Here is a 27,234-nt window from a genome sequence, read left to right as displayed (position 1 = left end):
AGAAAGCCCACGAGCAGCAATGAAGACCCAATGCAGCCAAAAAAAAAAAAAAAAAAAACCCAAAAACGTACAGAACAGAGTATCATTAAAACAATGTTGTGTTAATTTGATTATTATTGACTTGAGAAAATATTCACAAACTATTAAGTGAAAATAGCAGATTACAAACAGAATTTACAGTATGACACCATTGTTGTAAATAAATATATCTCTATATCTGTCTTAGTCCATTCAGGCTGCTATAACAAAATGCCTCAGACTGGGTGGCTTTATAAACAGCAGAAATGTATTTCTCACAGTTCTGGAGGCTGGGAAGTCCAAGATTAGGATGAAGGTTCCAGCATGGCTGAGTTCCGGTGAAAGCCCACTTTCTGGTTCATAGTTGGCACCTTCTACCTGTGTCTTCACATAGTGTAACGGACAAGGGATCTTTCTGTTTTATAAAAGTGCTAATCTCATTCAGGAGGGCTCTGCTCTCAAGACCTAATCACCTCCCAAAGGCCCTACCTCTTACTACCATTACTTTTGGGACTTAGAATTCAACACATGAATGGGGGGGGAGGGGACACACAGACATTCAAACCATAGCAATATACATGGAAGAAAATTTGAAAGCATAAACAGTACCAAAATCTAAGGGTGCTCAGGTCCCTTATATAAAATGTTGTAGTATTTGCATATAACCTACACACATCCTCCCGTTTACTTTAAATCATCTTCAGATTACTTGTAATACCTGATACAATGTAAATGCTATGTAAACAGTTGTCAGAGCATGGCAAATTCAAGTTTAGCTTTTTGGAACTTTCTGGAACTTTTTTCCTGAATATTTTTAATCCTTGGTTGGTTGAATCTATGCATGCACAACCCGCAGATATGGAGGGCTGACTTTACAACAAAATGTTAACAGTGATTATTGCTGTTGAGTGATTTCCGATTATTTTTAAATTTTATTCTTTTTGTTTCATCTAACTTTCTAATAAGTATCTGTTATGTACATATATATATATTTTTTATTATTATTTATTTATTTATGGCTGTGTTGGGTCTTTGTTGCTGTGCGCGGGCTTTCTCTAGTTGCGACGAGCAGGGGCTACTCTTCGTTGCGGTGTGTGGCTTCTCATTGAGGTGGCTTCTCTTGTTGCGGAGCACAGGCTCTAGGTGCATGGGCTCCAGTAGCTGTGGCTCATGGGCTCTAGAGCGCAGGCTCAGTAGTTGTAGCACACGGGCTTAGGTGCTCCGCGGCATGTGGGATCTTCCCAGACCAGGGCTCAAACCCGTGTCCCCTGCATTGGCAGGCGGATTCTTAACCCCTGCGCCACCAGGGAAGCCCCTATGTACATAATTTAAACAGTTTTTTTTCTTTAAGTGCTACAGATACTGTGGGTTTGGGGCTAGGGAAGGGGGCTTCTGCTTACGTGCAGTACTAGGCTTCCCCAGGGTCCAGGCCACAATCTGAGGCCTGGACTAAATGGAGCTTAAAGAACTTTCTTGTACACATGCAACTAATTTTAGGAGTACCTATGGGCTACAGCCATCACTTGATCTTCAATGAATACCCCTCCACCCCCTTTTATAGCACCATTTTCAAAAGGCATTCACAAGTAATACGCACATAAGAGTTTCTGATTTTGACCCACAAAACCACTGACTGGGTCATATACGCATTCAAATGGAAAAACAGAGCAACACATATAGAATCTGGAAAGCTGACTCTCTGAATCAGGGATAAAGCACAAATGAATGTGGAGGGTGATGGAGAACCTTTGGCTGGAGGGCGCTGAAGGTTTATTATGTTATGTTTACATATCTGTCCCCAGACTAGAGTGCAGTTCCTTGAGGAACAGGGTAGGGACTGTATCTAGGGATACAGTCAACCCTGTGTCCCTAGAACCCACGCATTGTGCTTGGAACATGGTAGGCACAGTAGGTTAGTTATCGACTCCTGTTCTACCCATTTTAAAAACTGACTTGTCTTTTTATTGTTGAGTTGTAGGAGTTTTAAAATTTATTCTGGATACAAGTCCTTTGTCAGATGTATGTCTTGAGAATATTTTCTCAAGTGGCCTTTTCTCAAATGTGACTTGCCAATTTGTTTTCTTAATGGTGTTTTTTAATTAATAGAAGTTTTTAATTTTATGAAGTCCCATTTATCTGTTTTTTTCTTTATGGTTAAATCTTTCTGTATGCTGTCTAAGAAAGCTTTGCCTGTCCCAAGGTCATAAAGAAATTTTCCTCTTTTTTTCCCTAAATGCTGTATAGTTTTAGCTTTTATATTTAGGTTGTGTTGAATCCTATTTTAAGCGTAAAGCTCTTTCACTGGTTGATTCCATTTTATTTTATATTTTTGTATCTCGGAGAAAGTCTTATTCCTTCCTGATCTGCCAATAGTTTCTCCACAGACAACTCCAGTTCAGCCAACTAAGGTAAAGTTCTACAGACACCTCATTAGACTTTGTACTCATGCTTTTTGCCCTGACACTTTCACAGTTTTTACAAAGCACTTCTTTATGTATGTCATCTCATTGATCCTCACAATAATGCACCAGAATAGGCAGAGCCATTTCTTTATTTAAAAAAATAAGGAGGGCTTCCCTGGTGGCGCAGTGGTTGAGAGTCCGCCTGCCGATGCAGGGGAGACGGGTTCGTGCCCCGGTCCGGGAAGATCCCACATGCCGCGGAGCGGCTGGGCCCGTGAGCCATGGCCGTTGAGCCTGCGTGTCCGGAGCCTGTGCTCCGCAACGGGAGAGGCCACAACAGTGAGAGGTCCGCTTACCGCAAAAAAAACCAAACCAAACCAAACCAAACCAAACAAAGAGACAAAAAAAAACCCAAACAAAACCCCCAAGGAAATCAACACCTAGAAAAAACAAATGACTTGCCCAAGATCTCTCAATGGATAAATGACAGAATTAAGTCAAGAGTCAGGAATCCTAATGTTTGACCTTTTTTCTTGATCAGTTAGGAATGTAATGAGAGTATACTGTACACGTGACTTGATTTCAAACACCACAGAACACATTTACTGAGAGCATATCTATTAGACTTCTCCCCCGGGGAGAGACATGTTCTATAACAAGACAAGTTCAATATTGTGGCCCATGAGCGCTAATAAAGGTGAAGAGAAAACAGTGAGATGGAAGAGCTCATTCCAGACGCTTTTTGTACCCTGATTAAATGGAGAGACATGGGAGATGAAGATGGGGAAGGAATAGAGAACCCAGAATAGGAAGAAAGTGGAAGAAAGTGCTCAGCTCTGCCTACCAGGTCGACAAAGAAGTGGTGGGCTTAGTCAGCATAAAGTTACCTGGTCTAGATCTCTAGAATCAGGGAAAGCTCTCCACGAGAGCCCTCTTCCTGGCCCTCATCACAAATGGGTGTCTCCTGGCCTATTATAATAATACTACTTATTAGTGATCATTTACTGAGAACTTACATGTAAGTTGTTTTACATATATCATCTCTAATTTCACTATAATCGTTTAAAGTAGACATAATCATCCCCATTTTACAGATGAGAAAACTGAAGCTTAGCAAGTGTGAGAAGTTAGCCCATAATTATACAGCTGAGATGGACGCAAATCCAGGTCTGCCCAATTCTTAATTCTTTCCACTACAACTGCCTCTCAGAGAAAAGATCAGGGCCACACCCTCTTCCTAAAGCCCCTACATTTACTCTGCTGCCAAAGTAGATGCTTCCTACCTTTCCTGGATAGGCTCACACACTAGTTTCCATTTACACAGTTTATACTTACCCACTTTACTATTCTCTGAACCCACAGTCCCTTTCATATTACTGCCCCATGCCCTAATAAACACTCTTCAATCCCACCTCCTGACCCAGTTCCCAGCTCACATCTCCCTGCCCCATTCACAGTCCTCAACGCCCCTTTCCCCTGCTCTGTAGTTCACATTCCTAGGTGCTTCCTGGGAACTAACACCTCCCACAACTTCCCCATGTATTATCCAACCACATTTTGCACAACATGGAACTACTGACTCCTATTAGCATATGTTTTTGAATCCTCCACCAAGGTGATCAATGGAGATGGGAATTTAAAGAACTCTTCCTATCTGCTCAGCAACTGGCTAACTCTGGGCAGGAAGATGTTCTAAACTTCAGAAGAAAGGTTTCCCTTGTCTTTGGTCTTCAGCATCTTTCTGCCAGTCATAGAATCCCTTCCCTCTTTTTTTAGCCTCCTGAGGAGGACGGGGAAGATGGTGATACTCGGCTGTTACTCTCTAGCAATCTGACCTTGACCTGAGGTCTGATGGGGAGCCTCAGTAGGACTGATAACCCTTTTCCTGTCTGGGTTCTCTCTTGGACAGGATTGAAGGGAAGAGAGCAGGAGGGTGGGTTTGGGAGTATCAACTTATGCTCAGGTCTCTTCCTGTTAGGAATCTAAGCCTGTATAAGAAGACCAATTATAATAGGTCAGGTGCCCTAGGCACTACTTATCCCCACCAACCAATAATGTGGAGCCTCTTGGGCAACATTCTTTCTTATTCCATCCTTATCTGTAGCCTCTTGGCTCCCACAGCTCCAGAAGATATGGTATGTGTGTCTGTGTGCACGTTCATATGTGCATGGAGGTAAAGGGTGGAATCAATGCTTCCCAGTACCTCCTGTGTGGATCCCTGCATGTCTCCATCATAAACTTACAGTAGCTGTAGGGGTATCTCCTCCCTATTAAGCCTTTGTTTCTAGATCTGACCCCCTCTACACTGACCCGCACTATAACAGCCTCATTAGAGATGCTCAGAAAGGAAGAAGGGGATTTTCTCCTTCTTGACAAAATAGCATTAGCCCAAGCCTGTTTTTCCCCATCTCTGCACCACAGCCCAAATGTATGCATGGATGAGCTTGTCTAATGTTTGCGCTCATGCTCGCGCGCTCTCTCTCTCTCCCTCTTTCGGGAAGACAAAGCCAACCCTCGAAACCAGGGCCCAAATGTGCTGATCAGTTATTCTAGCATCTCTGCCCTGCCCCTCCCCCCAGCTCCGCTGAGCCATACCTCTGTAAGGAGCCTTAGCTGCATCTGGAGGCTTCTGTTCCTTTTGCACTCCGACCAAGCTCTATCTTGACAGTTCGAGCTGAGGCACTGTTCCACAGGACCGCACAGGGGGAACTGGGCTGATTTCCTAAGATCTGATTTCTGCTAATACAATGGCATCGTTGCTAATGCAGGGAGGCTGCGCAATCCCAGCCCCAGTATCCTTGCCGCTGCTGCTGCCTCTGGTGCTGCGGTGACGTTGCTGCTAAGGGAAGGGGGAAGGGAAAGGAATAGGCATGCCCACAGTACAGCCGCTCAGCCTTCCTGCCTGCCAGTCCCTGTGGGCCCTTTAGCCTGGGGAAGGGGGAAGGTAGAGAAAGGAGTCAGCCACAGAGGGCAGTCGGTGCTGGAAGATGAGAACTCTCAAAGCGGCAAAGAAAAATAGCGAGAGGGCTGGGCCTCGCTCCTCTCTCATCCCTAGGAGTCTCAGGGAAAAGGTCTGGGAGGAGGCTTAGAGCTTCCTTCCTTCCTTAGGCCCCTCCTTTTACATCTCAGCCAGAAACCTCTCCCTCCTCTTTTCACGCACTCTGAATGACTCCTTGTTTTCCAGCTTTTTCCCTTCACTAGGATTCCAGACTAGCCTCAGGGTGGAGCAGCCAGCCTGGGAGGGGGTTCCTGAAGCCCTGCAGGGAGGCTGTAGGGACCAGTCATCATTCCACCAGCAGTAACACCAAGTTCCTAGACTTGGCAATAGGCTTTCTAGGGCGTGCCTCTTCAGAGAAACTGGGTCTGTCTCAGAAAAAAAGAGAGACTGGGCCATAGAGGCTTCTATGTACAGGGTGGTAGTGAGCCTTAGGATCAAGTTGGCTACAGGCCCCCTTCCTACCACAGGGTCTACTTCAGTCCCCTGGATCTTCAGAGGGTCTGCTAGTGGGGCTGTAGCAGAACCTTCCGCCCTCTCACCTACATCAGTTTTTGGTCAGTACTGAGTGGGGTCCAGCTGGGCCTGTGGGAAGGCAGAGTCCCTTTAGCCAGGCCAGGGGGCAGGAAGCCTATTTTCCTAGGGAAAGGAAGGCTAAGGAAAAGGAGTGGTCTTCCCCAGGCCAGAGAAAATTCTCAGCTCCGTCTGAAGACCTACAGAGCTCTCCACCCCTTCCCTGCTCCACCCTCGTCAGGTTCTGGGCCAGCTCTGTGGGAATCAGTAGACAGCGGAGAAGCCAGAGCCAGAGCCAGCTGTACAGTAAGTAGCAGCATGTCTCTGTCCAGTTCATGCCACTGCTGCCTGCTGCCATCCTTGGACACAGAGATGGTGTCAAGATGGGCTTGGCCCTCAAGCACTAGCCCTGCATAGAGCTCCTTCCAGTACTGACTCCCATCTGGACTCCACAGGCAAGCCCTTGGATTTCAGGTCCCTAAAAAGAAGCCTTAGGTCTACTGGCCAGGACACCATCAGCTACCACTCAGGATCCAGAAGATACGTTGTTTCTTTCCCCTTATTGTTGCTTCTATTCCCTATGAGACTCAAATGCTCAGTGACAGCATCCTAAGATGAACTGAGTTGCAGAAGAACAGAAGTTGCTGAAGACCCAAAGACCTATCTCCAACCTTGAAATAAATGTTTGAGGGGCCATGGCTTCTTGATCCTACAAAGCAGGAAACAATGAGGAAGGGAAGGAGAGAGGAAGGCAGCTGTTCATAAAACTAGCCATGAACGATCCCCTCAAGAACAGTGAAAGGTGTCACTGTACTTCCCTCTCCCCTAGCTGGGCTGTAGGCTGGGGCAAAGTCAATCTCCATGACCAGTGCTTAGAATTCCAGTAAGAGCTCTGGGCCCAGGGTCTTTGTCCCTGAAATTTCTGTGAGACTAAGCCATGCATTGTACTAGAGAGCTACTACTTAGGAAATGTTTCCAGCTGCCTACAGATGGTGGCAGCTATCATACTTTCAGTGCTTAACTTACTTCACTATATCACAGACCACATCATCACCTACTTTCCACCAACTATGGCCAAAGATCTATAGGGCTTTGATGAGAAGATCAAATTTTTTTCTGGCTAGAAACAAAATATAAAAACCATCACATTATAAACCACAATTGCCTCCTAACTAGTCTTCTCACCTGCAATTTACCTTCTATCTAGTACTGCCAGATTCATCTTCCTGAAGCCCCATCTTTATTCAACATGTCACTCTTGCCCCTTTTAATGGTTTCCCATTACCCAGAGAATCAAGTTCAAACTCATTTTGGCTTTCAACGTCCTCCATCTTGGCTGTCTACTCCCTCTCTACCCAACCTTACTTCCCATCCCCGGTCATGTAGTCCTTCAAACCTGTTTCATAAGCTCTTTCCACTCTTTGTTCAGATTCTCCTGCCTGTTACACTTGGCTAAACCTATGAGGAATTATCTAAAACCTACAAGGCCCAGATCAACTCCTCCATCAAGTCTTCACTGATCACCTTGGAGGCAGAAATGATCTCTGTCTTCTGAACTGTGGCTGCAGGTTGTTGATTTTACAGACAAGAAAAAAATCCCACAAAAGCCAGGGGATCAATACGGGATTGCCAATTTCTTATATCGCCAAGTAAGATCATTAAACAACAACAACAAAAAACACCCTACATCAACTATCACCATCATTTCATTAAAAAAGCACAGTCATTATTTTTCTTATTTCATTGTATACTGATGGAAGCTTCATCAGAAACTAACATCAGTTCATGAGAGGTTTTTTTTAAATTTAATTAATTAATTAATTTATTTATTTTTGTCTGTGTTGGGTCTTCGTTTCTGTGCGAGGGCTTTCTCTAGTTGCGGCGAGCGGGGGCCACTCTTCATCGCAGTGCGCGGGCCTCTCACTATCGCAGCCTCTCTTGTGGAGCACAAGCTCCAGACGCGCAGGCTCAGTAGCTGTGGCTCACAGGCCTAGTTGCTCCGCGGCATGTGGGATCTTCCCAGACCAGGGCTCGAACCCGTGTCCCCTGCATTGGCAGGCAGATTCTCAACCACTGCGCCACCAGGGAAGCCCCATGAGAGGTTCTGATTAAGTATATCACTTGTCACTTGACATGGTTATGTTCTTTTTTTGCATATCTGCCTTAATGGCTCTTCTAGACTGCAAAGTCCAAGTTATAGTCATCTCTGTATCCCCAATACCTAGAGCTTAAGACAGTATCATTTTTATTTTGTGTTTCCTATAATACTAGCACAGTGTTTGGCTTACAGAAGGTGGTTAGTCAAAGTCTTGTTGAATAAGAGTAATACAAAAAGAGTGAGAGAGTAAATGAAAGTAAGTGGTGGGCAGATCTGACTCAAAAGGCTGACAGAGAAGCTCCCTGCTGTTCATGAGAAAATGAAAAGGTCTGTTAAAAGAAAGCTTAGCAAAAAAAGGAATAATCCTTCATAACCTTGAGTTAGTTAATGCATTCTTAGACATGATACCACAAGTACAAGTGACAAAAGAAAAAAATAGGTAAGTTGGGGCTTCCCTGGTGGCGCAGTGGTTAAGAATCCGCCTGCCAATGCAGGGGACATGGGTTCAATCCCTGGTCCGGGAAGATCCCACATGCCGTGCAGCAACTAAGCCCGTGTGCCACAACTACTGAGCCTGTGCTCTAGAGCCCATGAGCCACAACTACTGAGCCCACGTGCCACAACTACTGAAGCCTATGCACCTAGAGCCTGTGCTCCACAGCAAGAGAAGCCACCACAACGAGAAGCCTGCGCACCGCAACGAAGAGTAGCCCCCGCTCACCGCAACCAGAGAAAGCCCACACGCAGCAATGAAGACCCAATGCCGCCAAAAATAAAAAATAAAATTAAAATAAAATAATAAAATAAATAAATGTATATTAAAAAATAGGTAAGTTGGACTTCATAAAACTTTAAAACTTTTGTGCTTTAAAGAACACAATCAAGATAGTGAAAAGACAACCCACAGAATGGGAGAAAACATTTACAAATCATATATCTGATAAGGGAATTCTATCCAGAATACATAAAGGACGTCTACAACTCAGCAATAAAAAGACACATAACCCAATTTAAAAATGGGCAAAGGATCTGAATAGATATTTCTCTAAAGGAGACATACAAATGGTCAATAAGCACATGAAAAGATGCTCAACATCATTAGTTATTAGGGAAGTGCAAATCAAAACTTAAATGAGATACTACCCCCTACTAGAATGGCTAAATAAAAAAGGGAGAAAATAACAAGTGTTGATGACAATGTGGAGAAATTAGAACCCTCATATATTGCTGGGAGGATTGTAAGATGGTTCAGTCACTTTAGAAAATAGTCTGGTAGTTCCTCAAAATGTAAAACACAGAGTTACTATATGACCCAGAAATTCTACTCCTAGATATCTACCCCAAAGAAATGAAAACATATCTTCACACAAAAGCTTGCATATGAATGTTCACAGCAGCATTATTTATAACAGCCAAAAAGTGGGAATAACTCAATATCCATTAACAGATGAATGGATAGATAAAATGTGGTATATTCATAAAACGGAATATTATTCGGTAATAAAAAGAAACATGCTACAATATGGATGAACCTTGAAAACATTATGCTAAGTGAAAGATGCTGAACACAAAAGGCCACATATTGTTTGACTGCATTTATATGAAATGCCCAGACTAGGCAAATCTATGGAGACAAAAAGTAGATTAGTGGGACTTCCTTGGTGGTGCAGTGGTTAAGAATCTGCCTGCCAATGCAGGGGACATGGGTTCGAACCCTGGTCCGGGAAGATCCCACATGCTGTGGAGCAACTAAGCCCGTGTGCCACAACTGCTGAGCCTGCGCTCTAGAACCCGCGAGCCACAACTACTGAGTCCATGTGACACAACTACTGAAGCCCACGTGCCTAGAGCCTGTGCTCCGCAACAAGAGAAGCCACCGCAATGACAAGCCCATGCAACGCAATGAAGAGCAGCCCCTGCACGCCGCAACTAGAGAAAGCCCATGTGCAGCAACGAAGACCCAATGAGCCAAAATAAATAAATAAATAAATAAATAAATAAATTTCTTTAAAAAAAAAAAGTAGGGTAGTGGCTGCCAGGGACTTGGGGGAAGGGAAAATGGGGAGGGATTATTATTGGGTTTGGGATTTCTTTTAGGGATGATGCAAATGTTCTAAAATTAGATTACGGTGATGGTTGCACAACTCTGTGAATATACTAGTAACAATTGAATAGTATACTTAAAAAAATTTTTTTATTGGATTATAGTTGCTTTACAATGTTGTATTAGTTTCTATTGTACAGCAAAGTGAATCAGCTATACGTATACATATATCCCCTCGTTTTTGAATAGTATACTTTAAATGGTGAAACAGATGTCAATTATATCTCAATAAAGCTGTTAAAAAAAAAAAAAAGGAAGCTGCAGCAGTGAATGGTGTTGCTCAGCTCCACAGAGGCAGGAGTCTTTAAAGGCTCCGTGACTGGGTGGGTGTGGGGTGGCAGAAACTCAGGTGTACTAGAAAGCAGAGGGTATCACTGCCATGGCAACCTAAGGACCTTAGACAATTCCCCCTTCCTTCTGTTTCTTTCAATACCAAAATTCTTAGAACAATGAACTATGTTAATTCTACTTTCTCCTTAACTATTTCTTAAACATCGGAAGTCTGTCTTCTTTTAATTAATACATGAACTGTCCGAAGCAGTTCTAATTTTTAAACCCATAATATTTAAATTGCCTGGCACTTAGCCATCCCCTCCTACTGAAACCCTCTTTTGCCTTTGGCTTCCTTAACAACAACCCTAAGTAGAACCCTAAGTTCTACTTCTTAGATCATTCTTTCTTAGTTGTTTAATACAATACCTGACCTATATTTAAAGGTAGATTTACATCAGGGCTCAGACCTGAAGTCTTTTTCAACCTGAGAAGTGTTTAGCCCTTCCCATTATACTGTTGATTTCCAAATCTTACATTCTTCCTGCGTTTCCAGAATCAAATCTCCAATACTGTATTAGGTACTACTTATTATTACCTCAAGTTCAACACGTTTAAAACCAAATTGAGGGACTTCCCTGGTGGCCCGGTGGTTGAGAATCCATCTTGCAATACAGGGGATGCCAGTTCGATCCCTGGTCGGGGAACTAAGATGCCACATGCCGCAGGGCAACTGAGCCCGCGCGCTGCAACTACTGAGTCCACATGCTCTGGAGCGTGGGTGCCACAACTGGAGAGCCCACACATCATGACTAGAGAGAAGCCTGTGCACTGCAGTGAGGAGCCCGCGCGCTGCAATGGAAGATCCCACATGCGGCAACTAAGACCCATTGCAGCCAATAAATAAACAAACAAACAAATAAATATTAAGGAAACTGTCCTTAAAAATAAAAAATAAAAAATAAAGCCAAATTGATTTTTCTATTTCAAATCGGCTTTCTTTGGACTACCAGTAACACAAAATTGAAAATACAAGAATCATCTGGACTCTCTCCTCACGTTCAGACAATCACCAAGTCATGCTGAGTCTAACTTCCAATGTTTTAGGCATTGATCTAATAATTTACTGTACTCTTACCACATTCCAACTACTATGCTAAGCACTTACATTATCTCATTTAATCCATATAACCACTCTCTAAGCTAAGTATTGGTATCTGTATTTCATGGATGAGAAATCTGAGGCTCAGAGCTATTAAATAACCTTCCTAAGGTAACTCAGTCAGTAATGTCTGATCTGGGATTCAAACACAGAACTGTCTGATTCCAAAGTCAGTGTTCTTAACCACTTGTTACATTGCCTTTCAAGTTCCCATCCCTACTCCTATCATCCTAGTTCAGACCTGCAGCACCTCTCCTCTGAATTATTATATAGTCTTCTAACTAGCTTTCTTGCTTTCATTTTGGCTCTTTCCTCCCAGCTACCCTATATACTGACACAAGACCAATCTCCCCAAGTACTGCCTTCAATATGTCACCTTACTACTAAAAAGCCTTCAGTGGCTCCCAACTGCCTACAGGATAACCCAAATTCCTCAATGTGGTATTCAAAGTTCCTTCCTACTTATCCAACCATGTTCCATCACATGCCAAATTTATTCTGAATTTTGAGTTTTGGCTCACTCCACTGAGAAGATATCTGGAATGCTCTCTCTCCCTATTTCCCTTGCCTTTTTTTAAAAAAAGGATCTAGCTCAAATTCTACCATTTCTGGAAGCTTTTCTTTATCATGAACGTCTTTTCTTCTGAACTTTTTCAATACCAATTATCTGTACCCCTCATTTGGTACCAAGTCTTGGCCATTTTATTTTGTTATTTATCTCTTGATGACAGCAGACTTTTGGAAGGTGGGACTGTGTCTTATATCTTGATAAGTAATTCTGAGCCCAGAGCCTTGGCACTTAGTAGGTCACCAGCAATGTTTGGTAAAGCTACTGAATGGCAAGCCCAGTGGGCTAGCTGGACTCAAGTCCGCTTTCTGAAGGTTAGCTTAGTCTGAGAATAGCGTATTTGATAAGAGGCGAGGAAGGAAGGAAGGAAGATGAAAACCAAAAACCTGAGCCTTAGTAAATAAATCTTCAAGGCCAAGATCTTAAACCCTTAACTCCTCATTTCTCTCTATTTTGTACTGAGAATGGAAAGATGACTGAACAGCCATGTCCTCAATCAGTACTTCCCCACCATTTATTCCCACAGTCATGATCCTAGAGCAAAGGTTGCAAAGTGACAGCCTGATGGTCACATCTTGTGTGTCAACAGATTTTATGTGGTTTGCACAGTAAAAATGCCACCATAAAAAATTTTTTTTTTTAATTTCCAGTTTGTGTTGCTTGAAAAATCAGAAGAACTGACCATACCAGTCCCTCATTCCTAGATGGTAACAATCAGCTGGAGATGTGGCTGCCCTTATTTATAAGATGGGCATGTGCCCTTCAGTTTGACATGTTCTCACCATTCCCTCCGGTCTTTTGTACTAGTCAGCTTCATTGCTTCACTATACTCATTTGCTTTATTCGCCTGGATCCTACAAAGCATTTGAGTTTACAACCCCTCCCCAGAGTAACAGCTATGCTTTTCCTTCATACCCTCAACCCCCGATTTACCTCACATTACCACAATGATGTTCAATGCAGTATTATTTGCAACAGCAAAAACCTGAAAACATTCTAAATATCGAATAGAAAAATGCCTAATTAAATGGTGGTCTAGCCATGCAATGGAATATAATGAAACCATAGGAATTACGTTTATAATGAATGTTTACTGGTACAGAAAAAGGCTTAAAAGCTAATAAAAAAAAGTAGGATATCAAATTGTACAGAGAGACTTCTGTTTCCTGTATTACAGTGAACAAGATATTAAGGGAGTCCCTTCTACTACAAAAAACTATATCCTGTATAACATATACTTTTTAAAGAATTTCAGGGCTTACAGTAAATAGGAAAAATCTCCAAGGCTATTTGCCCCACCCCCCAAAAGGGGGAAAAAAAACATCATGAGCTGTGGAATAAGCAAGGGGTAAAACAACAGCTTCTTGAGGGCTAATTCCCAAAGCATTCCTATTATGGTCAGAACGACAAGCCCTGGACCACTAGTAAGATGAGGGAGCCAAATCCAAGACCCCCATAGTAGGCTGAGACCCTTGAAGCAAGCTCAAGTGATCCAGGGTTGGTGGTTCCTCCCAACTGCTGGAGGAAAATATCTCCAACTTAAGTTGACAGCATTCTCAAAATTAAAGAGTAAGCAAAAATTAGTTTGTATCAAAGATCACAACTATACATGGAAACAAGATACCATGAATGAATAACAGAAAACAACAAATAATAGATTTAAACTGCAAGAATTTCAAATATTAAGAATGCCAGACACAGAACACGAATCAGCTATGTGTGAAATGTTTTAAATAAAGGATAAAATCTCAAAGATAAGCAATTAGCAAGAGACTTACTAGAGAGATCCAGGGTGGTGAAAATATATCTGAATATAACCACTGGCTACTGAGCATTCTTAGGCCTGGATCAGGCTATTCTATAGGGAATCACTAGGCGAAAAAAAGGATGTGGAGGCTAAGGGGAGATATTATACCTCCTGCTACGGATCTGAACAGTGTCTACTCAAAACAGTGTGTGAAAGTGATCTATAAATTATAAATGTTTTATAGAAATGTAATGCATTGTTATTACTCTTTAAAAATGCCAGCATCCATTGAAGATTTTTACCTGAATTAGTTATTTACTGTGATGGTTGAAAAATGATGATTTTCTCTCTATTATTCCTCCTACATTTATTAGCTGGCATTCCAATATGAGAAAGATTTCCCTTTTCCTTCCTATTTATTTTTTTGGTATTGGTATATATTCTCAGCTTTTTTTTTTTTTAATTCAATGGGTCATAATCTATTGCTGGTATTATTGATTTTGTTGGTCATTATCTCAGATTTGGCACTACTTGGCATTTTTCTTTTTCATTGTGAAGATCTTCATTATTGTGTACAAATTTTTAAAAATTATTTATTTTGGAATAATTTTTAGAAAAGTTGCAAAGATAGTTAAGAGTGTTCCCGTATGTCCTTCAACCAGTACCCCTAATATTACCATCTTACATAATCATGGTGCATTTGTTAAAACAAGGAAATCATCATTGAATATATTACTATTACCTAAACTTGCAGACTATATGGATTTTGCCAGTTTTCCCACTAATGTCCTTTTTCTATTATTTGGCTTTTTAAAAACTAAACATATATATCACTTTTATAAAACATAAATTGATTAAAAACAAAATAAAGCCACCCACCCCCCCTTCAAAAGATATGTAGATGTATACTGGAGGCTACAGATAGACAGCTTGGACGGTGCTTTAAGGCAGCTTAGCGAAGAAAAAGATTTGTACTTCCCATAATCAAGACACTGAATAGTTTTGGAAACTATCAGGCAGGTAATTTTTAGCAAAAGCAAGCAATACTGAAAAATAGATAAGGCTATGTTATCTTAGTATATTTCTGTCCCAATAATCACTCTGCTTACCTTTTACCTCAGGACACACTTCTTTGGAAGTACTTTTGCTTGTGTTGACCTAGTCAGGTATCCTCTACACCAGCAATAACCTACGTTAAGTAACTCCTTTTGGCCATGTTTTTACCTCAGACTGCATGATTGACTGTAGTAGGAAAGGTCAGAAGTGCCCAAATCATAACAAATAAAAATAAACTATGATTTTCTATATACTCTCTTCTCTGATGTAGAAGCATCCCAAGGCCATTAATTAATATCATCTCAGGAGTCAATCAATCAATCAATCAAACAAGCAATCAAGCCACAGGTATTCACGGTATACACTTCTACTGTGTATACAGCACTGTGCTGGATGTTTAGGGGTAAGAAAGCTCAACTTGAGAGGCTCATGATTTTGTTAAAATCATTGCCAACATGTCTCTGGGGAGGGCTAGGGCAGCAAGAAGGATGTTTTAGGATGTAAGACAAGGGTTAGAGCAGTGGTTTCAAACTTTTTAGCCCCAACACATAAAACAAAGCTATTCTGGTTGAAGCAGGGAAGGCCTAAGGCCCCATGCACTCCAACTCCCTCTCTCCACTACAGGGCCCCCAAAGGCACTTCCAGGGGACCCTAGGGCTCAGAGGAAGAAATTCTGAAAACCTCTGGGGAAAGACAAAGGCAAGACTGAACATGGTTGGTTGGGGTCGGGGAAATGGGGAGTGAAACAAATTATTAACTGAGAGAAATCACCTTTCTTTTTTCATGGCTCTCAAATCAAGTATGTTTGGAAAATGATGTCAATTAACTGCACTATCAGCAGACTTACTTACTTCTGAGTACAGAAAATAACTTTCTATGTGAATTCAGAAAAATCAGTTTGTATAATTACCTTTCATGCCTGCTAAGGTTCTATGTCTTTATAGGCCATGAGATTTGATGGAGACTCTGAATTACCTATAAAATACTTCTGAAATGTGTGAGAGGTGCTGAAAGAATTTGGAGATTTAAGAATTGGTGGTAATAATGATTCCTGTGGTGTCTGGGCTGAGTTGCAAGGAGAGAATAAACAGGCTGTTAGATGCCTGAGAGCACCTGGCTTATGGCATTAGGAGTCTGATTCACAAATGGAATAGCAGCCAATGCCCAGGAGCACATCTATCTTTCCTCCAGGTTGTGTGTAGCTGCTCCTAGCTGAGGAGGCCACTGTTCCAAACTGGTATTATGTTATTTTGGACTCCAAGTGAGGCCAGCCAGCATGCTAGGAGTGTGTTAGAAGAGGCCTAGCCTGCTTCCTTATCAGGCCTCCCTAATGTAGAGTCTTCTTTCAAAGCACAGAGCTTGCTTTGCTTTTGGCTTCTCAAATATGTTACAGAGGAACTTCCCTGGTGGCACAGTGGTTAAGAATCCACCTGCCAATGCAGGGGACACGGGTTCGAGCCCCGGTCTGGGAAGATCCCACATGCCGCGGAGCAACTAAGCCCGCATGCCACAACTACTGAGCCTGTGCTCTACAGCCCGCGAGCCACAACTATTGAGCCCACGTGCCACAACTACTGAGGCCCGTGAGCCTAGAACCCGTGCTCCGCAACAAGAGAAGTCATGGCAATGAGAAGCCCGCACACCGCAATGAAGAGTAGTCCCCTCTCGCTGCAACTAGAGAAAGCCCGCGCACAAAAGCGAAGACCCAATGCAGCAAAAAATTAAAAACAAACAAAAAAATATGTTACAGAAAGGTTCAGCTAAAAGTCCACTCCCAAAAGTCAAACACACTCTAGAAGAGGTTTGGTTCTGAAGTAGAATGGGCTCTTTCCTAGGACCACCTGGTGTGGGTTTATCGTCTTTTCCCCAAGTCTATCACCTCCCTTATGAACTGGAAATATGCAGGCACCTTTAATGTAACCAAAATCACAGACAGAACATCTAGGGGTAGAACCCCAAACAAGCCCCAAGCCTTTTACCTTTCACGCTCAGCTGAGAGGAGACTGCAGCACTAGGAATTATACCCAGGAAAAGAATAAGCTCGAAGTCACTGACCTCACTGAGCTGTAAAGGGTCACTTTCCTTTATTCCATAAAAATAAAATAATAATAAACTCAGCTTTGTTCCAGGTTCTCCTTCTGCTCAAAAGGGATTACACCTAGATAAATATTCTCTTCCACCAATCCAGCCAGCAAGTGTATGCCTTCCTCCATTAGATCAATCATTTTATTCCCTCCTTAATTCAACTCATAGCGCCTGTTTGTGGAGGCAGACTGCTAAATCAGATGACTTCTTAAGGTCCCTTTCAGCTCTAATTACAAACTAAGCCAAATTAAAACCTTGGGCCCAAGGGAAGGTTCCTATGAAGTGTGCTAATAAATGTCCTCCCTCTCACCCTCCTCCCTTTCAACATAAATACACAGATACACACACACACACATCCCTATGCTTCCAAGTGCCTTGCTTCTAACTGCTACAATTAGAAGTCTCTAAAGATTGAGAATTTGCTGTAAATCCTACCTCTTTTGTGGATGTAGGTTAGGGATAGAGAGGAGGACTATAGGGAATTAGGAAAGATTTAGTTCCTACCTTGACAGACTGATTTCTTCAGATGGAGGGGATGGAGGATGCAGCAGTGGAGAGAGATAAAGCCTCCTAATGCTGGGTATAGGTGAGCAGCAAGGAGCAGGAAACCACCAAGACCAGAGACAGTGTACCAGGGGTGGGTGTTGAAAGGTCCAACGTGGGCCGCTCTACTTGGAGGATAGCTCTCAAGTGTATATTTGCAAAAGCAAGTTAACGGGGACAAAAAAGGCCCCTATGCTTCTTGATTGTTCAGCGTGGTCAACCCTTTGCTCTTCCTTGAGCTGTTCCTTTCGGCTTCTAGGCTCTAGGAAGCAAAGCCAGAGTGTTTTCTGCTTCCCCTCCCCCAAGGCAGTGGACTGAGTCCTGCAGGCTGGTAAGCTGTTATCCAATCAGACTGTCAAAGGCTGTAAATAAAAGGCCACATATGCATAGTGAAATAGGCTATGAGAAGAATCTAGATTGAATTACCACAAGCCAGTTGTGGAGACAGGGTGGGGGAGGTAGGAGAAAGGATAGAGATGCATAACTGCCCTTCAAGGAAATATTTTCATTCAAGCACACTCCTCCCTCAGCATGACTGCCAGAAGCCATCAAAGCCTTGCTCCCCAAGGAACTAGGTTCTAGTCTGACCCTATTCTCAGCAGAGGGGTCATAGTCCCAGAGACCCCTCAGTCAAGTCAACAGCCTTTTCCCGGCTGTAACTTACGTTCCAATAGACTTTAGGTGACAGTCTCTGAGTCCAGCTCACGGTGCTTGGTAAGAGCACCCGGACTGCCTCACTAGCGGTCGGCTGCAAAGACCATTTCTTTGTACCAGATACTGTATCTCCTTTGGTTATAAGACTAAAGTAAGAGTAAACTGATATTAAACAAAAAATTTTTAAAGCAGGTGTCTGGAGTCTTGTCTGGGTCTGGAATATCCAGGACCCTAGGTTCTGTAATGATTCAGGGTATGGATTTTGGTGTTGACAGGTTTGGATTCAAATCTGACATGCTACTTGCCAGCTGTGGACTTCGGGAAGTTATTCAACTTCACTAAACTTTAGCTTCCTCATTTGTAAAACTGTCATGATATTTTCCCTCAAAGGCTTGAGGGAGAATGAAATAAGATATTATACGTAAGTGCCTGACACAAGGTAAGTGCTCAGTTATGGTCACTATTATTATTATATCTTTGTCAATGACCAATGGAGTCCTTACCTCTCTCCTTTCCCAATTTCCCAGAAAACCTAAAGGCTCCAGGTCCAGGGAACTGGCAGGCAAAACCTCTTCCAAAGAGCCAAAGGAACTGGAAAGAGTCATGTTCCTTTTTTCCCCTCCCCTGCACTAGGACTGAATCAGTAATCCGGTGCCCATTACACTCTGGCCTGGCAGGCTGGCCCTAGGAGCCTAAGGCTTTCCCAAACCAAAGACACTAATCCATCTCTAGTACTACCTGTTGTGGGGCATGCTCCCAGACTGCTGGTGCTTCTCCAGGGGCCCCAGATCAGATTCCAGTAGATGGAGGAAAGAAACAGTCTGATCCCAAGCTGGCAGGATAGGTCTGTCCAGGCTGTTGTCTGCCCATCACAGCTGCCTGTGAGGCCTATAGGTTAATAATAGCAACTCTGATGCCAGTGGATTAAGACAGCACAGTAGGAGGTGTTTATTTTTACACTCTGGCATCAGTATCAAGTTCTACTGGTTACTTCCCAAATCTAGGGCAGCTTCCTGCTACAGGAGTGGCCTCAGGCTTCTCCAGGATGCTAAGTTGGATTCTGGAGGAAACAAGCCTTGTTGAAACAGTTTAGTATCAACAGGGACAGGGAAGGGGAAAAAGGAACAAACAGAGCTGTCGTATGTCCAGCTGTCTGGTCCCAAATCTTTGAAACCAGGTGGACCTCAATTGAGAGCTGTTGTTCACGGCATTTTCCTGAGTCAGGCAGGCCCTGGACAAGAGACCTAATACGTTGTTTTGGAAGGGCGGGCACACACACACACACACACACACAAGGGTGGGCACACACATACATACACACACACACACACGCACATTGGTTGCACTGAAATGACTTGGATAAAATGAAGTAAAGACTGTTACTTAACTAACCAGAAGCTCAGCCTTGTCAGTCACAAGTCCCAGATCAGTGCTGTGAGTGCTGACCTTGTGAGAAAAAGAAAAAAGCCCACCTGGGAGGGTTTTATAGGATATGTGAAAGAAAGGATGGTTAGGCTGGTCCTTATTTTATTTGCACAGAATTTTTAGCAGGTATATCAAATCCCTTGAAAATTTATTTGGCCAGAGCTTCTTTCCTAGAAATGACACAATAGGATAGAAATACCAAGAAACCAGCTTTCATCTGGCGAGGAGTCAGTGCCCAGAAAAATCTTTCCTGAAAGCCTCTTTCTCCCCCAAGGCCTAGAGGTTGGGGTCCCAGGGACCTTACACTTTGACCGCAGTATCTGGAACTCCGTGGATATCCGACTCACGTCCCTGAAAGGCAGTTCCTAACACAGATTTCATCTTGTCCCATCAGGCAGACAGGGATGCGAGGAGGCTGGCAGCTGGAAAGCTGATGTAAATAGATGGGGACTGGCCTACTGAGAGGTCATGTGCACAGCAGGCCACTGTGGAATGACAAAAATGTACCACATACCAGGTAGGAATGCTGAAGTGCAAAGAAAGCAGCCAAGCAGCCAAGCACACAATAACAGTGACTCCATCATCTTCCTGCCTAAGGCTGACTCATAACCATCATCAGAGACACAACATATCAACATCTCAAGGAGCAGGAAGGTAGGCTGGTGAACCATTCGTTCAGTACTTTTTCTTCTGTCATTCAAGGCTTATCTACCTGGTCATCATAACAACAACGGCAGCCTCAGAAACAATCAGATTTGATGACTAGAGATATAGGGTTTGTTCTTAGCTCCGTCTGGAAGCTACTCATGCCTAGGATAGTGGCAGGATGCCCAAGGATAGGAACACTGCTTTCATTCTTGGCTTTTTCTCTGACTTGCTGGGTCATCTGGGGGCAGGGTACCTGTCCTCTCAAAGTTCTAGGTTTACCATTTGGAAAAGGGGCTAATTGTATCTACCTTCTGGTGTTATGGCAAGAAAAAATATTTGAACAATTAGGATATTAAATAGCAGAAATGCAGCTAGAGATGATCATACTAAGTGAAGTCAGAAAGAGAGACAAATATCATATGATATCACTTATATGTGGAATCTAAAATATGACACAAATGAACCTATCTACGAAACAGAAACAGAATTACGGACATAGAGAACAGACTGGTGGTTGCCAAGGGGGAGAGGATTGGGGGAGGGGTGGAGTGGGAGGTTGCGGTTAGCAGATGTGAGCTATTATATGTGGAATGGATAAACTACAAGGTTCTACTTTGTAGCACAGGGAACTATATTCAATATCCTATGATAAACCATAATGGAAAAGAATATTAAAAAATATATATCATAAATATATTAAAAATATATCATAAATATATAGAACTGAATATATATATAAAAAACTGAATTACTTTGCTATATAGCAGAAATTGACACAACATTGTAAATCAACTATACTTCAATAAAAAATAAGTAGCAAAAAATTTAAATACTATAAACTCTTTGGATAAAGTATTTTAGAAATATAACAACTGTCATTCATGCATATAGGTAGAGAGCCCTGGCCTTATGTATTTTCCTTCTTCTAGGTCACGGTGGCCATGTTGGGAAGTGAACTTGGTCTGTGCTTGCAGGTACAGTTCCTTTCTTTCAGGCCTATAATCCCCACCACTGGTTTGAGGAACGGCTGAAACAGTTAGGAATCTGTTTATCTAGATACAAGGTATTAATTTCCACTAATGTGTAATAGAGAAAGTAGAAAAATGCAAGCAAAAAGAAATGCCTCTACTCACCCACTAGCTCCATCTACAAACCTAATTCTCCCTTACACCTGGGCCCAGGACACTGATCGGAGACTTGTATCCCTTTGATACAGCACTGAACAGTAGTATTTCAAACTAGATTTAGCCTAAGGCCCTGATAAAGCAGCATTAATGAAAGGATGTATTCCACTGCTCAGTTAGAACAAAGGCAACACTGTATTCTAAACCCAACACAAGGCTTCACTCTTTCTGGCCCGGCAATCGGTTAGTTTGCCAGGTCTCCAGAGCTTTTGGAGAGGAGAAATAGAAATCTATTCTTCATTGATGCTGATACCTCTTTTTCTGCAAGTGCCTACCCTAGGGTTCAAAACAGATTCTGCAACATCCTGCAGCTTCTGGTGAGCTTTCAGTAAACCCTCCTTTCAGCAAACTCTGTCTGTAAAGGGCCAGAGAGTAAATACTTAGGCTTTGTGGACAATAAAGTTCTGCCACATATTCCAACCTCCCCACCCCGCCTTTTTTTTTTTTTTTTTTTTTTTTGCGATACGCGGGCCTCTCACTGTTGTGGCCTCTCCCGTTGCAGAGCACAGGCTCCGGACGCGCAGGCTTAGCGACCATGGCTCACGGGCCCAGCCTCAAGGGTCCAGCCGCTCCGCGGCATGTGGGATCCTCCCGGACCAGGGCACGAACCCACGTCCCCTGCATCGACAGGTGGACTCTCAACCACTGCGCCACCAGGGAAGCCCACCACACTGCCTTTTTTAAACAATTCTTTAAAAATGTAAAAACCATTCTCAGCTTGTGTGAATGTAAAAACCATGTAAAGTTACTCTGGCATGGGCCATGATTTGCTGACCTCTGCTCTAGACCTTAAAGCCCTCTCTATTCAAAGTATATTTCTCAAAATTCTGACTCTGCTGAGCCTGCCTAGGGATCCTCTTTCCTCTTCCCACAGGGCTGATGCATATATTTCAGAGGCAGCTCCCCTCTAAGAAGCCACTGAGGAATGTGAAGGAAGAATTCTGAGGTTATTTGTATTGGAGCTGACAGGCTGGCTAATTCCCTTCATATAAAGTGCTTCAGAAACATCTGCGGAATTTAGCTTATTGCATTATCATTCTGGAGTGCAGACTGAGCCATAAACAGCCTTTATCCTTCTATTTTTGCTTAATAATACTATCCCATGCCTCTACCCGGCCTTTTTTTTTTTCTTTCTTTCTTTTTTTTTTTCCCCCCTTTTCTCCTGCTCCCAGGTTCCAAACCCACACTTGAATTGACTTAGGTCTCAAGTCTTTCTCTCTTCCCTATCTTACCCACTTCTATATGTGGTATGGTTGTGGACAGCAAGCAAACTATCAACAGTCAGATGAGTTTGGACATAGTAAATATGGATGAAAGGCCTGAGGGTAGGGGTGAGCTTATTTTAAGCAAAGACTTAAGGCTGTAAATCTAGGCTCTATCACAAATAGTTAAAGGCTTTGTAAACAGTGATCAAACTACTATAGAAGCAACCTAAGAACAATGTGCAAAGGGTCAGTAATCACTGGAGTTATACCTCACCACATACCACAGGCTAGAAGGAAATGAATGACTTATAGATAAAGACTAATACTTATAATAATAATAGCCCACTGTGCTAGATGTTTTCCTAATACTTTATTTCAGGGAAGAAGCAAAAGCTACAGGCATGTCTAAGGCAAATCATAATTCATTGAGAAAGCTATTTTGTAAAATCATAAATTCGCAAGCCCATAAGTTCACACGAGGATATAAACCTGATGGTTACCTTTATAAGAGAGTTAAGAGTAAAAGAATTACATAGGGCTTCCCTGGTGGCGCAGTGGTTGAGAGTCCGCCTGCCGATGCAGGGGACACGGGTTCATGCCCTGGTCCGGGAAGATCCCACATGCCACGGTGCGGCTGGGCCCGTGAGCCATGGCTGCTGAGCCTGCGCATCCGGAGCCTGTGCTCCACAACGGGAGAGGCCACAACAGTGAGAGGCCCGCGTACCGCCAAAAAAAAAAGAATTACATAAAGTACACAGGACTATAAAGCAAGGAAGTGTATTATAATTGTTTAAATACATTTTCTCTTTCCTCCTTGGTTGCACGTTAAGGATAGAGACTGTCTTATTCATCTCTGTAGACATTTAACCTAGCCTAGAGCCTGGCACATGGCTTATAATGTTCACTGAATTGAACTAAGGAGGAACTGAATCTTCACCAAAGTAAATTAGGAAAATTTCTTTTTCTAGAGCGGAATTTGGTTCATTACAGCTGTGGACATATTTACACACACTTAGTTCTAGTCCTCCCTGTTGGAGTATGGGGGGCTAAGAAGATAAAGGGGGTACAGTGGTTGGCTTCTGGAATGTGCAGGGCAAATATCCCCAGGTACAGCTCCTCTCCCTTCACCTCAACACTGAACTCCCTTTACTGCTAGCGCGAGCTGCAGCATGAGAACCAGAATAGCAGGCTCCAGCCAGAATGACAGACATCCTCTCTCCCTCTTTCGTTATCTCTCCTTTCTGAACCTCATCAGTCTTCAACTCTAGCCTGTTGGCTGCTTCCAATGGGGCTGCTGCATCTAGGAAAGAATGCAGAATGTGTCTCAAAAAATCCAGCACTAGCTGAGGAACAGTTTGTTTTTTCCTAAAAAAGGGCAGTCTGTAAAGTTACATAAGACTTGGCTCTCCTGGCTAGGAGCTTTTCCAATTCCAGCTGGAGAGATTCCTCAAGCTGTTTAGAGTTCAGGAAAAGGGTTTGGAATTCCCTGATTGGCTAACCTATACTGGAGCCATCTCTGGGTAGCAATGGGGAGGTTCCAGCAGAGTACACAGTAACTCTGTGTTCTCACTGCCCCTCAGTTGTGGCCCCACTGAGCTCTCCTGAGAACAGGAAATAGCATGATCCATTTACAGTTAATATCTCAGAACAAAGACAAGCCCCACTGCCAAAACCAGAGCCCCAGTGGCATCAAGCCTCTGGGGCCCCACCCAAAGGAGGCAGGACCTAGGGAATCTAACAGCCCAACCTAGAAGCACAACAAGGCTCTGGGAGGGCTTCCTTCCCTGCTTTGGGCAGATGTATAGAAGAATTTGTTTGTGGCCCTGAGAACCTCAGATGCCAGTCTTGCCCAAGGACTAGATGAATCAGTCAATAAACATTAACTGAGCGCCTATGAAGTGCAAGGCACTGCACTATGCGAACAAAGCAGACCTGGGGCTGGCCTTCGTGGAGCTGATAGTTCACCTGGGGAGACTAACAAATAATTAAATAACTATGACCATACAAACTATAAAGTAGGCTTTGGAATGTGCTATATTCAAAGGAAAGACAGCTAATCCAAAAAGCCATCTCTGAATCAGCACATCCGGCATTGTGCTGACGTCCAGGGACGTCAGTTAGCATATTTATTAAATCAGGGACAAATTTATACTGAATTGACAACCCAAATTACCTGTGTTTTGGTTGAAAACTCTGACCCTTGAAGGAGTCACTAGAATCTCAATAACTTGCTCTCAGTTGAGCCCCATTTTTATTCCTACTCATTCTGCAGGAGTTCAGTCCCTATTTACAGCACCCACTTTTGTTTAAGGCATAGGAGCTCACTTCAACTAACAAATTATTGACCATTTACAATGAAGAAATTGAACCCTGATTTGCTCTTTCCAGCTTCAGGTCACGCACTTTTATTTCTTTCTGGCCAACAAAGGGAGCTAGGGACTCCCCTGACTGTCCAGTGGTTAAGACTTCAAGGTTCCAGTGCAGGGGATGCGGGTTTGATCCCTGTTCGGGGAACCAAAGTCCTGCATGCTGTGAGGCGTGGCCAAAAAAAAAAAAAGGGAGCTAAGAAAAAGCTGGTATATTAACTCTGCTCTTACGGACTAATTCTGTAGCACTGGGCAAGTTATTTGATTCCCCTCAGCTTGGGTTTCTTCACCTGTACAATGGGGATAATAATAATATCTCCTCTCACAGGGTGCTGGTGGAAGTTAAAAGATATAGAAACATCTAGAACAGTGATTGGTATTTAGCGAGGGCTCAGTAAACGGCAACTATAACGAACATGAATCAGGAATCGCTTCTTTCTTTGAACCTAAATCCCTCCTATTGCCTTTTTGAGGCTGCACTACTGTTCAACTTACCAACTCACACCAGGGAATCTTGTCACTGTCGTACCCAGAGCTTTTCTTTTCAACAGGCCCACCACCTCAAATTTTTTAACCCTCATGGATCTGTTCTTTGTCCTCCTGAAAGTTGTAAAGTGGCTCTGTCCCAGAAAACATCCTGAGGGTGGGACTTCATGGGTGGCGCACTGGTTAAGAATCCACCTGCCAATGCAGGGGACACAGGTCCGAGCTCTGGTCCGGGAAGATCCCACATGTCGTGGAACAGTGAAGCCTGTGCGCCACAACTACTGAGCCTGTGCTCTAGAGCCCACGAGCCACAACTACTGAGCCTGTGTGCCACAACTACTGAAGCTCACGCGCCTAGAGCCCCTGCTCTGCAAGAAGAGAAGCCACCGCAATGAGAAGCCCACGCACCGCAACGGAGTAGCCCCCGCTCGCCGCAACTAGAGAAAGCCTGCACCCAGCAACGAAGACCCAACATAGCCAAAAATAAATAAATAAATATATTACCCCCCCCAAAAAATCCCGAGGGAATACATAGAAAGGTTAGAGTAAATATGCAAATTATCTGTGAATCAAGAATTTGTGAATACGGCAAATTCAGTTACATGACTACCTGAATTGCTCACCTGTCAGCAGAAGACAGTGAAAGTGAGTCCTCTACATAAATTCATGGGCTGACAAGATTCTCCTTAAAGGGTCTAATTATTTCCAGACATGTATCCCAGGAGACCCTATCCAAGTCCCATAGCTTCTGCCGTAGAAAAGCCTCTCTAGTCTATCCTCTCTTCTAATTCCTACAATCAGTGCTCTAATTCTAGGCCCTCCTTCAACACCTCTTTCGAGGATTATTAATTCAGTCTTTGGGCAGATTCCTATCAGCCAGGAAGTGGTAAACAAAATAGATACTATCCCTGCCCTCATGAAGTTTACAATCTAGTGGAGGAAGGCAGACAATCACATAAATAAAAGTATAATTACAAAGTGTGATAAATGCCATGAAAATAAAGTACAGAGTATTAAGAGGATCTGATTAAGACTGACTAAGGGCTTGATTAAGAGGTCAGGGAAGGCCTCTCTGGGAAACTGATGTTTAAGTTCAGCCTTGAAAGGTGAGTTGAAGGGAATTTAAACAGGTGAAAAGTTGGGGACAACATTACAGGCAGAGGAAATGACATGCGTGAAAGGGTCTGAGACAGGGAAGTGGATGGTGTCTTAGAAAAACTGAAAGAAAACGAGTGCCATTGAAAGTGTCCATTTTATTTGGCAACCGGGAGTTCACTGGTGATCTTGACATAAACAATTTCAGGGGCTTGGTTAGTCAAAATGAAGCTAGACAGCAGAGGGTGCAAAAGTGAATGGAAAATTGAGCAGACAGTCTGGGTGGTCAAAAAAGGTTGGCTGTTAAGTGAGACAGTCAATACCCAGAGGGTGATGTGGTATCAGGGGATTTTTAAATTAATATTGATTTTATCAAATTAATATATGCACATGGTTACAAAGATAAATTGTAGTATAAAGTTTATGATGGAAAATAGCAGTTCCCAGCTCCACCCCTTTCTACCTTTGTGTCCTTCTCCAGAGACCACTACTTTCAAATCTTTTAGCTGTCTCATCTGGCATTTATGTTCATGTTTATAAATCATATGTGTATTTAATTATTTCTTGATTTTAAACATTCTCTTGACTTCCTACATCCACCACCTTCCTC

At 43.0% G+C, this 27,234-nt stretch overlaps 1 protein-coding gene across 3 annotated transcripts in view; it reads right to left on the bottom strand.

Annotated features, from left to right (window-relative positions):
- The window catches only part of RUSC2 (RUN and SH3 domain containing 2), a 60,490-nt gene that overhangs the window by 16,513 nt on the left and 16,743 nt on the right, over positions 1 to 27,234 (bottom strand). For 2 of the 3 annotated variants that reach the window (XM_060100952.1, XM_060100950.1), the window contains exon 1: positions 5,016 to 5,476. The exons of the other annotated variant lie outside the window; for it this stretch is intronic. The gene's annotated coding sequence lies outside the window, so the exon portion shown is untranslated. Of the gene's footprint in view, positions 1 to 5,015; positions 5,477 to 27,234 lie in introns of those variants that run through there. 3 annotated transcript variants of the gene reach the window in all.

The sequence above is a fragment of the Mesoplodon densirostris genome, chromosome 6 (genome assembly GCF_025265405.1).
Source record: "Mesoplodon densirostris isolate mMesDen1 chromosome 6, mMesDen1 primary haplotype, whole genome shotgun sequence".
In the NCBI taxonomy this organism is placed as follows: Eukaryota; Metazoa; Chordata; class Mammalia; order Artiodactyla; family Ziphiidae; genus Mesoplodon; species Mesoplodon densirostris.
Note: the sequence above shows the minus strand (reverse complement) of the source record. Positions and strands in the feature narration are given on the sequence as shown.